This window comes from Dama dama, chromosome 29 (assembly GCF_033118175.1).
Source record: "Dama dama isolate Ldn47 chromosome 29, ASM3311817v1, whole genome shotgun sequence".
Classification (NCBI taxonomy): domain Eukaryota; kingdom Metazoa; phylum Chordata; class Mammalia; order Artiodactyla; family Cervidae; genus Dama; species Dama dama.
Genome location: NC_083709.1, coordinates 11,738,922 through 11,753,382, shown reverse-complemented (window position 1 = coordinate 11,753,382; position 14,461 = coordinate 11,738,922). Strand labels below are relative to the sequence as shown.

General features: G+C 41.3%; 1 pseudogene; it reads left to right on the top strand.

Annotated features, from left to right (window-relative positions):
* The first annotated feature begins 4,228 nt into the window (after positions 1 to 4,228).
* LOC133048440 (kynurenine/alpha-aminoadipate aminotransferase, mitochondrial-like) overlaps positions 4,229 to 14,461 on the top strand; it is a 33,547-nt pseudogene continuing 23,314 nt past the window's right edge.

The following is a 14,461-nucleotide window of genomic DNA, read 5'->3' as shown; positions in this document are numbered from 1 at the left end:
AAAATCTACAATAGACACAAACATAAAAAAGAAAAAAGGATCCATACACAACACTAAAGTTAGCTATCAAATTATAAGAGAGGAGAACAAAAGAGGAAGGAAAAAAAAAAGACTCATAAAAACAAACAATTAACAAAGTGGTAATAAGGACATACCTTTGGATAATTACTTTAAATGTAAATGAATTAAATGCTTTAAATGAAAGACACTGGCTGGCTCAATGGATAGAAACACAAGACGCTGTCTACACAAGCACCACTTCAGATCTAGGGACACATACAGACTGAAAATGAGTTCAAAAAAGGTATTCCATGTAAATGGAAACCAAAAGAAAGCTAGAGTGGCAATACCCAGACAAAATAGACTTTAAAATAAAGACTGTTACAAGAGGCAGACGAGGACACTGTATAATGATCAAGGGATCAATCCAAGATGAAGTTATACATATATAAATAAATATGCAACCAACACAGGTGCACCTGAATATATAATATGCAAATAGAAACAGCCATAGAAAGGGAACAGTTGTCACTCCGCATGGTTTCCTTCAAATTTGAATTTAAATATTGACTTGTCCACTTTAAGATTCCCTCCCCCCAGTGTAAGAAAGTCTTTAGTGCTTCCCTATAGATCAATGAAACTAAAAGCTGGTTCTTTGAAATGAGCAAAATGGATAAACCACTAGTCATACTCATAAAGTAAAAAAAAAGGAAGAGGATTCAAATTAATAAAATTAGAAATGAAAAGAGAGAAGCTACAACTGACACTATAGAAATAAAAGGGACCATAAAAGACTACTGTGAGTAACTATACACCAATAAAATGGAAAGCCAGAGGAAATGGACAGTTCTTAGGAAGGTACCAAGACTGAATGAGGACGAAATAGAAAATATGAACAGACCAATTATCAATACTGAAATTGAATCAGAAAATTTAAAACTCCAAACAACCAAAAGCCCAGGACCAAATGGTTTCACAGGTGAATTCTACCAAGCATTTAAAGAAGAGTTAACAATCATCCTTCTAAAACTATTTCAAAAAAATTGCAGAGAAAGGAACAGTTCCAAACTCATTCTATAAGGCCACTGTCACCCTAATAACAAAACCAGACAAAGATATCACAAAAAAAGGAAATTACAGGCCAATATCACTGATGAACACAGATACAAAAATACTCAAGAGAATACTAGCAAATCAACTTCAACAATACAATATAAAGATCACACACCATGATCAAAGAGATTTATCACAGGGGTGCTAGAATTTTTCATTATTTGGAAATCAATCAATGTGGTGCATTATATTAACAAACTGAAAAATAAAAACCATATTATCATCTCAATAGATGCAGAAAAGGCTTTTGATAAAATTCAACATCCATTTATGATAAAAACTCCTCAGAAAGTGGGCATAAAGGGACCATATCTCAACATAATAAGGCCATATGTGACAAACCAGTAGCTAATCTCATAGTCAACAGTGAAAAGCTGAAAGCATTTCCATTAAGTTCAGAAACGAGAAGCGAATGCCCCCGCAACATTTTTATTCTACATAGATTTGGAACTCCTAGCCATGCAATCACACAGGAAAAATAAAAGGAATCCAAGTTGGAAAAGAAGAAAGTAAAACTATCACAGTTTGCATATGACATGCTGCTATATGTAGAAAATCCTAAAGACTCTACCAGGAAACTATTAGAGTTCATTAATAAATCCTGTAAATTTTCAAGATACAAAATTAACCTACAGAAATCTGTTGCATTTCTATGCACAAACAAGGAAATATCAAAAGAAAAATTAAGGAAACACTCTCATTTACTACAGTATAAAAAAGAATAGACTACTTAGGATTAAACCTACCTAAGGAGGCAAAGACTTATACTCCAAAAACTGTTAGATAATGATAAAAGATTTAGAAGACGACACAAGCAGGTATAAAGATACACTGTGTTCTTGGATTGGAAGCATCAGAATTGTTCAAATGATGATACTATTCAAGCCAGTCTACAGATTCCAATGCAATACCATTCAAATTACCAAAGACATTTTTCACAGAACTTGAAAAAATAAATTTAAAATATGTATGGAGGGCTTCCCTGGCGTTCTGTTAGTGGTTAAGAATCTGCCTACCGATGCAGGGGACACAGGTTCGATGCTTGGCGGGAATATCACACTTGCTGAGGGGCAACCAAGCACTCTGGCCACACTCCTGAAGCCCACGTGCCAGGAGCCCAGGCTCTGCAGCAAGAGAAGCCACCACAAGGAGAAGCCCGCACGCTGCAGTGACGCAGAGCCGCTGCTTGCTGCAGTGAGAGAGAGCCCTCACACAGCAGCCGAGACCCAGCACAGCCAAAAGTAAACAAATAAATAATGTTTTTAATGTATGGAAACACAGAAGACCCCCAAATACCCAACGCAATCTTGAGAAAGAAGAATGGGGCCGGAGGAATCATGCTCCCTGACTACTGATATAAGGGAGTCATCAGAACACTACAGAACTGGCACAAAAATAGAAGCACAGGTCAATGGAACAGGATAGAATGCCGAAAAATAAACCCACAAATGTATGGCCAAGTGATCTGTGACAAAAGAGGCAAGAATATGCAATGGAGAAGTAACAGTCTCTTCAACAGGTGGTACTAGGAAAAGTGGACAGCTACATGTTAAAGAATGAAATTAATTAGAACATTCTCTAATATCATAAACAAAAATAAATTGGAAATAGCTTATAGATCTAAATGTAAGAAGAGATACTATGAAACTTCTAAAGGAAATCTTAGGGAGAATATTCTTTGACATAAATGGCAGCAATATTTTTTTGGATCAATCCTAGACTAATGAAAATAAAAAGAAAAACAAGAAATGGGACCTAATTAAACTTAAAAGCTTTTACAGAGCAAAGGAAATCATAAAAATGAGAAAAGACCACTTAGGGAATAGGAGACAATATTTGCGAAAGATGCTACTGACAAAGAATTAATTTCCAAAATATACGAAGAACTATTACAGCTTAACATGAAAAAAACAACCCAATCAAAAAAATGGTCAAGAGACCTAAACAGACACTTCTGGAAAGAAGACATACATGACCAACAGGCACATGAAAAGATGTTCAACATGACTATTTATTACAGAAATGAAAATCCAAATTTCAATGAAGTACCATGTCACATTGGTCAGAATGGTCATCATTAAAAAGTCTACAAAATAAAATTTTCCAGACAGTGTGGAGAAAAAGGAACCCTCCTACACTATTGGTGGGAATGTAAGCTGGTATAGCCATGTGGAAAATTCTATGTAGCTTATTTTTAAAACTAAAAGTGGAGTTGCCATATGATCCTGCAATTCCACTCCCGGGTATATATATATGGAGAAAGTTCTAATTCAAATAGATTCATGCACCCCAATGTTCTTAGCAGCACTATTTACATAGCCAAGACATGGAAACAACCTAAATGGACATCACAGATAAACGGAAAAAGAAAATCTGGTACATATTACTCAGCCATTAAAAAAAGAAGAAGAAGAATGAAATAATGCCATTTGCAGCAACATAGGCAGACGTAGATATTATCATATTAAATGAAGACAGAGAAATAAATATTATATATCACTTATATACAGAATTTTTTAAAAATGATACAAATGAACTTATTTAGAAAACAGGAAAAGAGTCACAGACATAGAACATAAAATTAGCATTTCTAATGGGGATGGAGAGATGACAGGGAAAAGAAGCTTAAGCAGGAGTCTGAGACTAAAATATAAATGGCAACCCACTCCAGTATTCTTGCCTAGAAAAAATTCCCATGGACAGAGGACCCTGGAGGGCTACAGTCCATGGGGTCACAAAGAGTCAGACACAACTGAGCAACTGAGCATATATAAGATAGATAAACAATGAGAACCTATGGCATAGCACAGAGAACCACATTCAATATCTTGTGATAACCTGTAACAAAAAATCTGAAAGGGAATACATATACATGTATACATAACTGAATCACTTTGTTGTATACTTGAAACCAACAACACTGTAAATTAACTATACTTCAATGTTTTAAAAAGGATACTTTGGAGTCTTAAGCCCTAGTGCCTAGGAGTATGACTTTATTTGAATACAAAGTCCTTAGGGAGGTAACCAAGTTAACTTGAGGCGATGAAGGCGAGCCCTCTGGTGTCGTTATGAGTTTGACAACAGGGGCATGCACACAACAGGGAGACACCACATGAAGACGAAGGCCGACACCACGGTGATGCAGCCACAAGACAAGGAACACTCAACCACACCAACACACCGCCAGCATCTAGGAGAGAGGCCTGGGACAGTCTCTAGGCCACAGGTCACAGAGAGAGCCGTGCCTGCCGATGCCTTCACCCTGCACTTCCAGCCTCCAGACCTGTGGCTTGTCTCCATCAGCAATTTAAACTTGATACAGCTCCCAGCACAGGGGAGCACTCAACAAATGTTTACAGAATGACTGGGTCCAGAACTCCTGGCCCTTTCATTCACGCTGTCCCCAGGAGTCCTAAGCCAAGCCTTTAAAAGGCAGCCTGAGCTGTGAACCTTGATCACTCATTCCACACCCTCAGGAGAATTCCTCCTGCGGTTGGCTCCTGACAATTTCAAAGTCTGGTCTCTTTGATTTTCTAACAATCAATCATCTCTTCAGCTTCTGATCCTTAGGTGAACTGTCCCCAGCTTAGCCCTTGACTACCCTTTCTCACCACACTGGCCGTTCTCTGCCTTGAATTTCCAAGCACAAACTCAGGTCCCCTGCATTCCAGTATCTGCTCTGATGAGCTACTTCTCTGCTTCTCTGCCTGACCTCAATGATCACCATCTCACAGTGAATCACCACTCCTACAGCCAAGGATAAAACTCAGCAAACTGATGAAGGTTGAGAGCCTGCATCTTACGACAAGCTGGCCTAAAATCTCTTTACTCTGGACTCCTTTAGTTCTGTTATCATTGATTGAAAGTGTGGGTGGGGATTAATTCCATACTTAAAAAAAAAAACAACTGTATATAATAAATATTATAAGAAGCACAGACCTGTGCAAGAATATGGCTGCAAAGGATAAATTCTAATTTTCTTCTTGGCTCAGAACACCAAATACCTTCCACCAAACACCTTCCTACTGCCAAAGGGAAGAAGTTTAGATTTGTATTAAGTATCTAAGGGAATCACACTAATGGGGTGGGGGGACGATCCTGAATCTCTAGTAACATCAGTAACTCCAGTTTTATTTCATAATTAACTATTGCTTATAACTTAGTTAATTTTAAAAGTTAGAGCTTCTTGAGCTAATTTCTAGAAACATTCAGAGGCAACACTTTTCTAAATAGGTAACCTCACAAAGATTCTTAATTGCATATATGAATTAACTAAGGACATAATTTTCCTTAAAAGTTGCCATACAGTTTTTCTAGCCAAAACCATCAGCAGGCTGAGTTCTTAGGTTTGCTTAGAACATTGTTGTTGCTGCTGCTGCTGCTCAGTCGCTTCAGTCGTGTCCGGCTCTGTGCGACCCCACAGACGGCAGCCCACCAGGCTCCTCTGTCCCTGGGATTCTCCAGGCAAGAATACTGGAGTGGGTTGCCATTTCCTTCTTCAAGAACATTGTTACTAGTCAAAATAACAGCTAAGAGTCACTGAGTACTTTTATAAGATCAGGCCACTGTGCTGATAAGCCTCAAAGATTCTCTGATTTAATCCCGCTTACAGCCCTGTGAGCAAACTGATGCACAGCAAGATTAAGTAACTTCATTAAGTGGGATTTAAACCACTTGAGGTCTCTGAATCCAGAATTCCATCATTGCCTTTTGGGTTTCCAGCAGCTTTACTAATATATTCCCTTGTGTTCCTAAGCTAGGGGCTCCCCCAGTGGCTTAGCAAGTAAAGAATCTGCCTGCAAGGCAGTAGATTCAGAAGATGCAGGTTCGATCTCTTGGTTGGGAAGACCTGCCATTTCCTGGAGAAGGAAATGGCAACCCACTCCAGTATTCTTGCCTGGAAAATCCCATGGACAGAGGAGCCTGGCGGGTTACAGTCAATAGGGTCACTAGAGTCAAACATGACTGAGCACGCAAGCTGGGGGCATAAACATTTTCCTGGGCTATCTCATCCTGCTGTTGCCAGGACCTAGATAAGGGCAAAAGGGACTCCAAGATCAAACTATTATGTCTAAGAAAGCCTTTGGCAGAGGGTCAATACTCACTCATTCAGGAAGAACTCAACAGTGTTTACCAAATGAATGAATCCAGTTGGAAATTTGGTTAAAAAGAAATGACTTTTAATACCCATTTAAGAATTTAAAAAGAAAGGGACTGTTTACAAATCTCTCATTAAGGGCTCCTATGGAAGCCTGTGTATTCCATTTTGATGCTTCAGAAAAGAGAAATCACAGAGAAAACTGTGGAGGGTGTGGGGAGGAGGATTATTCTATCAGAAAAGCGGGACAAGGTGCAGCCCCAAGTCCTGAATCTCTTTGGATCTACACTTACAACCTAAATCTAAAATGGACAGAGGGCCCAAGGGAAGAGGAGACAGTAAAATTTGAGGAGATCCTCAGGGTGGTTCCTGCAAAGTTTGCATCAACACTGAATCCTCACTCTACAATACTCTGGTTGCGACTTCCCTGGTGGTCCCAGGCCTTCCCGTGAAGGCTGCTTGGGTAAGCTTGGGTTAGATGAGGGAAGTAAGATCCCACTTGCCCTGGGAAACCTCGTCCACCAGGCCACAGCTGCCCAGCCCAGGAGCCGGGGTGCCCGTGCTCTGCTACAAGAGAAGCATCCCCCTACAACATCAAGACTAGGGTAACTAGAGACAAGCACCCACAGCCGACAACCAGAGAAAGACGTGCACTCGGCAGAAACAAAGAATCTAAAACGAGGTTTTAAAACTGTAAAACTCTCAGGTGTTGGAGACAGAGGCTCTGCAAATCACCAGTCCACTTTGGTGACCTGCCAGGAGAGGGTCTACAGTCTGCACTGCTGAAAGGAGAGCTTCGCGTCGGATTGGTCACAGTGCCAAGCCAGCAGGCGGCCTTCCTCCAGGACCTGAGCAGGGCAGACTAAGAGCCTTCCACCAGCCCCTCGCCTGGATCCAGGCAGCTCCCCAGTCAATCCGCCACTTTCTTCTGCGACTCCAGCTGCAGTCAGGAATCTGACTGGATTTTGAATCCTGGTTAAGGCTGCAATGCTGGAGGGCCAGGTTCCCGCACTGCCTGCGCCAAGACTGATGACCAGGCCACGGGCGCGGTCAGGACCTAGACCAGGATGGAGGCGAGGCCAGGGGCGGGGGTCAGCGTATGGGCATGACAAGGGGAGGTACCAAAGGCCGCGGGGCAGGAAGGGGCATGTATATTGCCACTGCCAGTGGACTTTGCCAGTCCTGCCATCTGCCGCAGCCGGTTCCTAACCACATTCGAACAACACCTGCAGACCAGGGCTTCCCTGGTCTCTCCTGCTCCTCACACCAGACTCAGACTAGGGGACAGAGGAGGCGACCTTTTCAGGGCAAGATTTAGGAGGAACAATTGAGGTGGCTCCTTAGCTTTCCTAGTCTTCAACTACCAAAAGAGAGGCTTGGTGCTTGGAATCGATAATGAATTACACACGACTCGTCACGGCTAGGACGTGACGTTCTGGCTAGAGCCAGAAACTCTTCTGCCCTTCGAGTCACTGGTGAGTTGGGGTGCAGCTCTCTGCTAGGAGGGAGGGGTCCCTGCAGAGCTGCTTCAGGAGGTCTGAAGCCGGCTCTGCACAGACTTGGGACAGGCACTGCCCGCGCTCTCAGAGAACTCAGCTGGAACTGGCGCGAGGGCAGTGAATCTGCAACAGAGAGAGGCCAGGCCGCGGTCCTGGTTAGAGACCAGGGGGCTCTCCTGGGTGCAGGGGTCAAGGTTCAGCACAGCCTGCAGGCACGTGCAGAGTGGGAGGGCGGGGACCCAGGACAGAAGAGGGTGTGGGAGCCTGGCAGGCAGGGAGGGCTGAGTGGAGGAGGGTTTTCTGTTACTGTGGCCTCTGCTTTGTCTGGGTGATCAGTTGGCCTTCTCAGTGGCACGTGTTGATTCCTCAGTTCCTCCACTACTGAGGTCAGTCCAGACAAAGTCATCTTCTATGTTTTTTTCAGACTAGCATTCTATCACTAGACATCATTACACTATAAAGTTTTATTGACTTTAATGAAACATACTGACCATCTCGGTTTACAAAACACATGTTTCTTACTCTCTCCCCTTTGTTGAAGGTGAGAAACGGCAAGGCACTGAAATCTGTCCTCTGCTTGGCAACTGGGGCAAACCCCAGCATGCTCCCTTTCAAGACTGCGGTTATCACCGCAGAAAATGGAAACCCATCCAATTTAATGAACAGATGATGAAGAGAGCACTGCAGTATTCTCAGAGTGCTGGGTACTGATCAGTAGTTCAGCCGCTAAGTCATGTCAACTCTTTACGACACCATGGGCTGCAGCTTGCCTGGCTTCCCTCTCCTTCACTACCTCCCAGAGTTTGCTTAAACTCATGTCCACTGAGTCAGTGATGCTATCCAGCCATCTCATCCTCTGTCACCACCTTCTCTTCCTGCCCTCAATCTGATCAGTAGATAATTTAACTTAGTTGGTTCATTTTCATGAGCAATATTCTGCAGCCAGCTAATAAATGACTATGTCTTTTTTGAACTGGATATTCAACAGTTAGGAAGGTTTGGGGGAAGAAGGTTTGTTCAAGAAAAATTAAAAGCAGGAATGATACTGACTGCTTAACACTCCTCAGTGCCTGCTTTTCAACCTTAAAAGTAGTCACCTGGAGAAGGAGAAGTTTTCAAAAGGAGGTACCATTTGAGCTGAGACTGGAAAGAAAGAAAGACAGAAAGAAGATAAACTAGGAGAAGAATCAGGGGAGAAGAGAGGAGGAAAAAGATGATACAGAAAACACTTTAGGGACTAGGGAATTTTTCACCAATTATACTCCTATTCTAACAGGCAGCTATGGAAACACACTGCCCACAATTTAGATGTGTTTAACTTCATAAAGGAAACAGAACAAATATTATAAGGCTTTCTTTAGCTGGTCTTCTTCCAGTGATGAAGAGTAACTTACAGAATGTCTATTAATTATACTTTATCAGAGTCTGTTTCCTCTGTGATTGAAGGATTAATACACACTGGGAACATAACAATAGTATTGTACATAATGTATACCTAGGCTTTTCTTTCTGTAATGCAAACAACTTACTGAACCCAAACTTCTAGGTATCCTACAAAAATCTCCCTAAGAAAAACAAAAAATCACATACACAGTGAATTCTCTAACGTAAAAGAAAAAGTAGAGGCTTTGCAATAAGAAAGCAGTAGATTCAAGTCTCAGCTCATTAAACCACCAGCTGATGAACTTTATGTGGATTTCTTAATCTTTAAGTTTGTTGCCTTATGTTTTAAGTAAGGTATTAATATCAGCAAAAAGCATTTAAGGGTTTTTAAACTGAATGTATAAAGTCCCTGGTATGAAGCCACCTGAAGAAGGAAATGGCAGCACACTTCAGTATTCTCGCCTGTGAAATCCCATGGACAAAGGAACCTGACAGGCTACAGTCCATGGAGTCGCAAGAGTCAGACACAACTTAGCAAGGAAACCACCACCACCATGAAACTACCACATGGTTTCTGTCTACTACTATTATGATTTTCACTACTGTCAATTTTTAAATGCAATTTATGCTTTAGAATCCCAGAGCTGTTATCCTGGCTAAAACAGTTACAAGTAAAATTGCATAATCCGCCCACCATCCATTATGCACCCAGCCAAGGGCAGATGGACATATATGTCACATGTGGCAGCCTAGAAGGTCTCTGTAAGGTAAGAGTGGGGCGGAAGGGCACCCATGGAAAGAATCTAACATGTGCACCCATATTGCCATCTCTCCCTTAATCACAGAGCAGCATGTCCTATGGGATAGCAAGTCTTCACCAAAATCGTAAGTGGAACTTGAAGACATTCACCAATATGATTCCTCTTAAACAGAGAGCCCAGAGCGCTGAGTCCTTAGGACAAGGTTTCCTGCAGCTTAGTGAGCTCGGATCAGTTTCATGTGGCTCAGAGATGCAGGCTAATTTGAGTTAGGCTGTGGTTATGTCCGTATGACTTTTAAATTCTTCGAGGGTGTGTCGTGACCCTCCTGAGATGAGGCCTCATCCCTTTGCATGTCTGCTGCTGTCATCGTCTGTACCAGTGGCCTCCTGCACCCCATTTCCCTCTCGGCCGCGCTTCTCCAGATCTGAGGATGAGTCTGTGGCTGTGGCTGACTTCTCCCCTGGGCTGGCGTCTTCCCTCTCTGTCTCCCTCTCAGCCGTTCTTCTCCAGATCTGAGGATGCGTCTGTGGCTGTGGCTGACTTCTCTCCTGGGCTGGCGTCTTCTCTCTCTGTCTGTCTTTCATTCTTTCTGTTTGTCTCCCTCTCTCTCTCTGCCTCTCTCCTGGGTTTCAGGAAGTCCACAGAGGCAACCATCGCTGGGTATTCCCCAAACAAGAGACCGCGCATACAGTTCTCAGTTTCATCTATTTCTTTTCTTTTCTTTTTCATGAATAATTAGTTCTGGATAAAACTCTAATTCAGTCTTTACCTCTAGATTAAAGCCTGACTCTTGTTTATATCAAGCCTGAGTAGCTTTTTGCTCCTTTTTTATGTAAATGTGAAAGACATAATCTGGTGAGTTTCAATGAATTTTAGTTAAATTATTATTATTACAGAATAATATATTAAAGTAATAAGACTTTACATTTTCCCCCTCTTCTTGGACTTAATGAGAAAAAAATAAAAGGGTTAGCTGTTGTTTGAGTCTTTTTCTTGAAAACAAACATTTGTGATACCCCAGAATAGTAGGAGAAAAAGTTCTTTTCAGTGAAATTCTTTTCTTAGGAAGGTATACTGCAAGCCTTTTTTTTCCCCTAGAAAGATGCACAAGAAAGTTTCTTCTTTGTCCGTCTCAATATTTGTCATATCGAAGAGGAAGACGGCATAGGTGGCCAAATACACCAGTAACTCATTGGCTTATCACCATACTGCTACCAAGATCTCCTGGGAATCTGCTTTAATCTTTCTTCCATTTTGTTCTCCAGGATAGATATTATTTTAGATGCCCGTGTCTCAGATAATAAACAGCCCTCCCTCCTCATTTAGGATACTGGACTTTCTCAGGTCCCTCATCAACATGAGAAACGTTTGTGATGAGGTTTTTCATCTGACACCTGGATAATACACAAGCCGCCCTAGTGACTCATTTGGTCCCTGGAGGTCCTGTGTGCTTCCCAGGCAGCTCAGTGGTAAAGAACCTGCCTGCCAGTTAAAGAGATGCAGGTTTGATCCTTGCGTTGGGAAGATCCCCTGGAGCAGGAAATGGCAACCTTGCCTAGAAAATCCCATGGGCAGATAAGCCTGGCAGGCTACAGCCCATGGAGTCACAAAAGTCAGATACGACTTAATTACTACACAAAACAACAATAACAAAGGAGGTCCTGTAAATCCTGAATCAGTTAGAAACTTTTCAGAGAAGGACACTGTTTTTGTCTTAAAATGCCAAAAGCTCTTAAGGAATAGTGAATGGATCATCTGAGGCCATATCAGGAAACTAAAGTCAGATCTTCTGTCTCAATGGATAATGGCCGTGCTGTTTATCAAGAGCTCTGGGTTGTTAAAATGATACAGAGGAGACTCTTGACCTGGGGACTGTGAAACATCCCAGGGCGCGGAAGGACAGTTCTATGAGTGCTAAGTTGCTTCAGTTGTGTCCAACTCTTTTCCAACCCATGCACATAGCCTGCCAGGCTCCTCTGTCCAGGGGATTCTCCAGGCAAGAATACTGGAGTATTCTTGGGCATGGGTTGCCATGCCCTCCACCAGGGGATCTTCCCCACCCAGGTATCAAACCAGCATCTCCTGTGTCTCCTGCATTGGCAGGTGGGTTCTTTACCACTAGGGCCACCTGGGAAGCCCATGTTTCTGGGACTTCTGCAAACTTAGTCATCATGGTGGACTAGCACTTCCATAAGGGTAAAAACTATACCATTATTCTCATCATTTTATCTCCATCCTTTACACAGGTGTGGCTTCTAGCAAATATTTTAAATTTTTACAAATAAGGAATAAGTGAATTTTAGGAGCCAAATCAGTTATGTTTTGTTTTTCAACCTAAAACACAGGTTGGCAAACTATGGCTTGACAGCAAAACCAGCTCTTGTCTGATCCTGTAAGTAGAGCATTACTGGAATTCAGCCACACCATCGGCTTACACATTGTCTATGGCTGCATGGAAGCAGAGATGAGTAGTGGCAACAGAGACACCAGGGCCACAGAACATGTCCCATCTGGCATTTATGGAAAACTTGCCAATGCCTACTCTAGAATACTAGTGAGCTCAAACTTAAAAAAAAAAAAAAAGTCGTGGGGGTTTCTTTGACTGGAAATCATACTCTCCAAGCTAACCTGTGCTTCTTTTGTTAGGTGTTTGAAATGATCGTTAATCCTGGAGATAATATCCTCATAAATGAACATAATTATTCAGGAACAATTCATGCTATGAGTACACATTCTTACAAAAGGTGACTCTCTCTCTTATAATAAATAAGGAGAAAACACCACAACTTTAGAATTATCTGTCCACTAAAAAATAAAATAGCATATTTCTTCTGTAACAGAATCTTTAGCACATGCAAAATATGTCAAATGTATACACCCTCTATTTATATACGTCTTTGACAGTCTAAATGTAGAGGTGCTAAAATTGGATTGTACAAAATCATGTCCAGATTTCTTATTATTTCACTTGAAATGTGACAATTGACAAAGACTTTTTTTATTACCATCTGTATTCCCACAAGTCAGTGTATAAGCATATGTCAGTATAGCTGAAAACTAATATGTTAAGTCTAGTACTCTCACATCCGGTGTTAACTGATGGCTCCTAATATCCAGAGTAAGGAGGCAGATCATCTGCTCTGCAGGGCCCTGGTCAGGACACAGCACTGTCTGGGGCACAATACTTTTGGGTCGATGTAAACACAGACTGGAGCACAGTCAGAGAGAAGCAAAGAGTGAACAACAAATTGGAAACACACAATGAATGGTTTTAGGAACTACTGTATTTCCCAGAAAGAGAAGACTCCATAGGGACAAGACGATTGTCCTCAACTACATTAAAGTTAGCCATGTCACAGAGGAGTTAGCTTTGTCTGTGCACGTCCTTAGGCTGACGTCACTGGAACCAAAGGGTGGAAACAGAAGGGAAGCAATGTCCTGTCAGTGTAACTTTCTAACCACAGCCTTACCAGCCTCTGAGGAGACAGCAGGCCCATCACTGCAGGCGCTCCAAGTAACTCGTGACCACCTCACACAGATGCTAGCAAAGTAACTTCAGCTTAGACTGGGTGACTTAATGAGATGACGCTTATGCTTTACTGATCTTATTTTCATGGATTATCTTTTTTCTATTTTATTATTGTCTTCGTAAAAATGAATATGTATAAAGCAATTAGCTTATCTTGATGAAAGGCATATTTCCTCAACACTCCTAAGTAGAGGTAAAATTATTTATAAACACTGCTTTTCTAATGAACAAACTGAAACGGAAATTAAGAAAACAATCCATTTATAATAGCACCCAAAAGAATAAAATATCTGGAAATAAATCTAACAAAATAGGTGAAAGACTTCCACATTAACAGCTATAAAACATTGATGAAAGAGATTAGAGAAGACTCCCATAAACAGAAAGCCATCACCTTCTCCTGGATTGGAAGACTTAATACCATTCAGATGTTGATATTACCAAAGCTAAACACACATTCCACACAGTCCCTATCAAAATTCCAATGGCTTTTTTTTGCAAAATAGAAAAGCCAATCCTCAAATTCATATGGGATTGGAAGATGTCTAAATAGCCAAAATATTCCCGAAAAAGACCAAAGTTAGTGGACTCACGGTTCCCAATTTCAAACCAACTGCAAAGCTATAGTAATCAAAATCAGGTGGTACTGGCCTAAGTATAGACAGATAGTCCAATGAAATAGAACTGAGAATCCAGAAATAAACCCTACAGCTGTGGCCAATTGATTTTGACATGGGTTCAACTCAATAGGAGAAAAAAAAAATCTCTTCAATGAATTGTGCAGGAATAACTGGATTTCCATGTACAAAAGAAAGAGATCAGACCTTTACCTCACCCTGTATAAAAATGTAACTCAAAATGGATAAAACACTTAAATATAAGAGCTAAAACTATAAATTCTTAGGAGAAAGCATAATGGCAAATCTTCTTGACTTTGGATTTGGCACTAAGACATAACAACAAAAATACAAGCAACAACATAAATATAGATGAATTGGACTTCATCAAAAATTAAAATATTTTCAGCATCAAAGGACATTATGAAAAAAGTGAAAAGACAGCCTAGAGAGTAGGC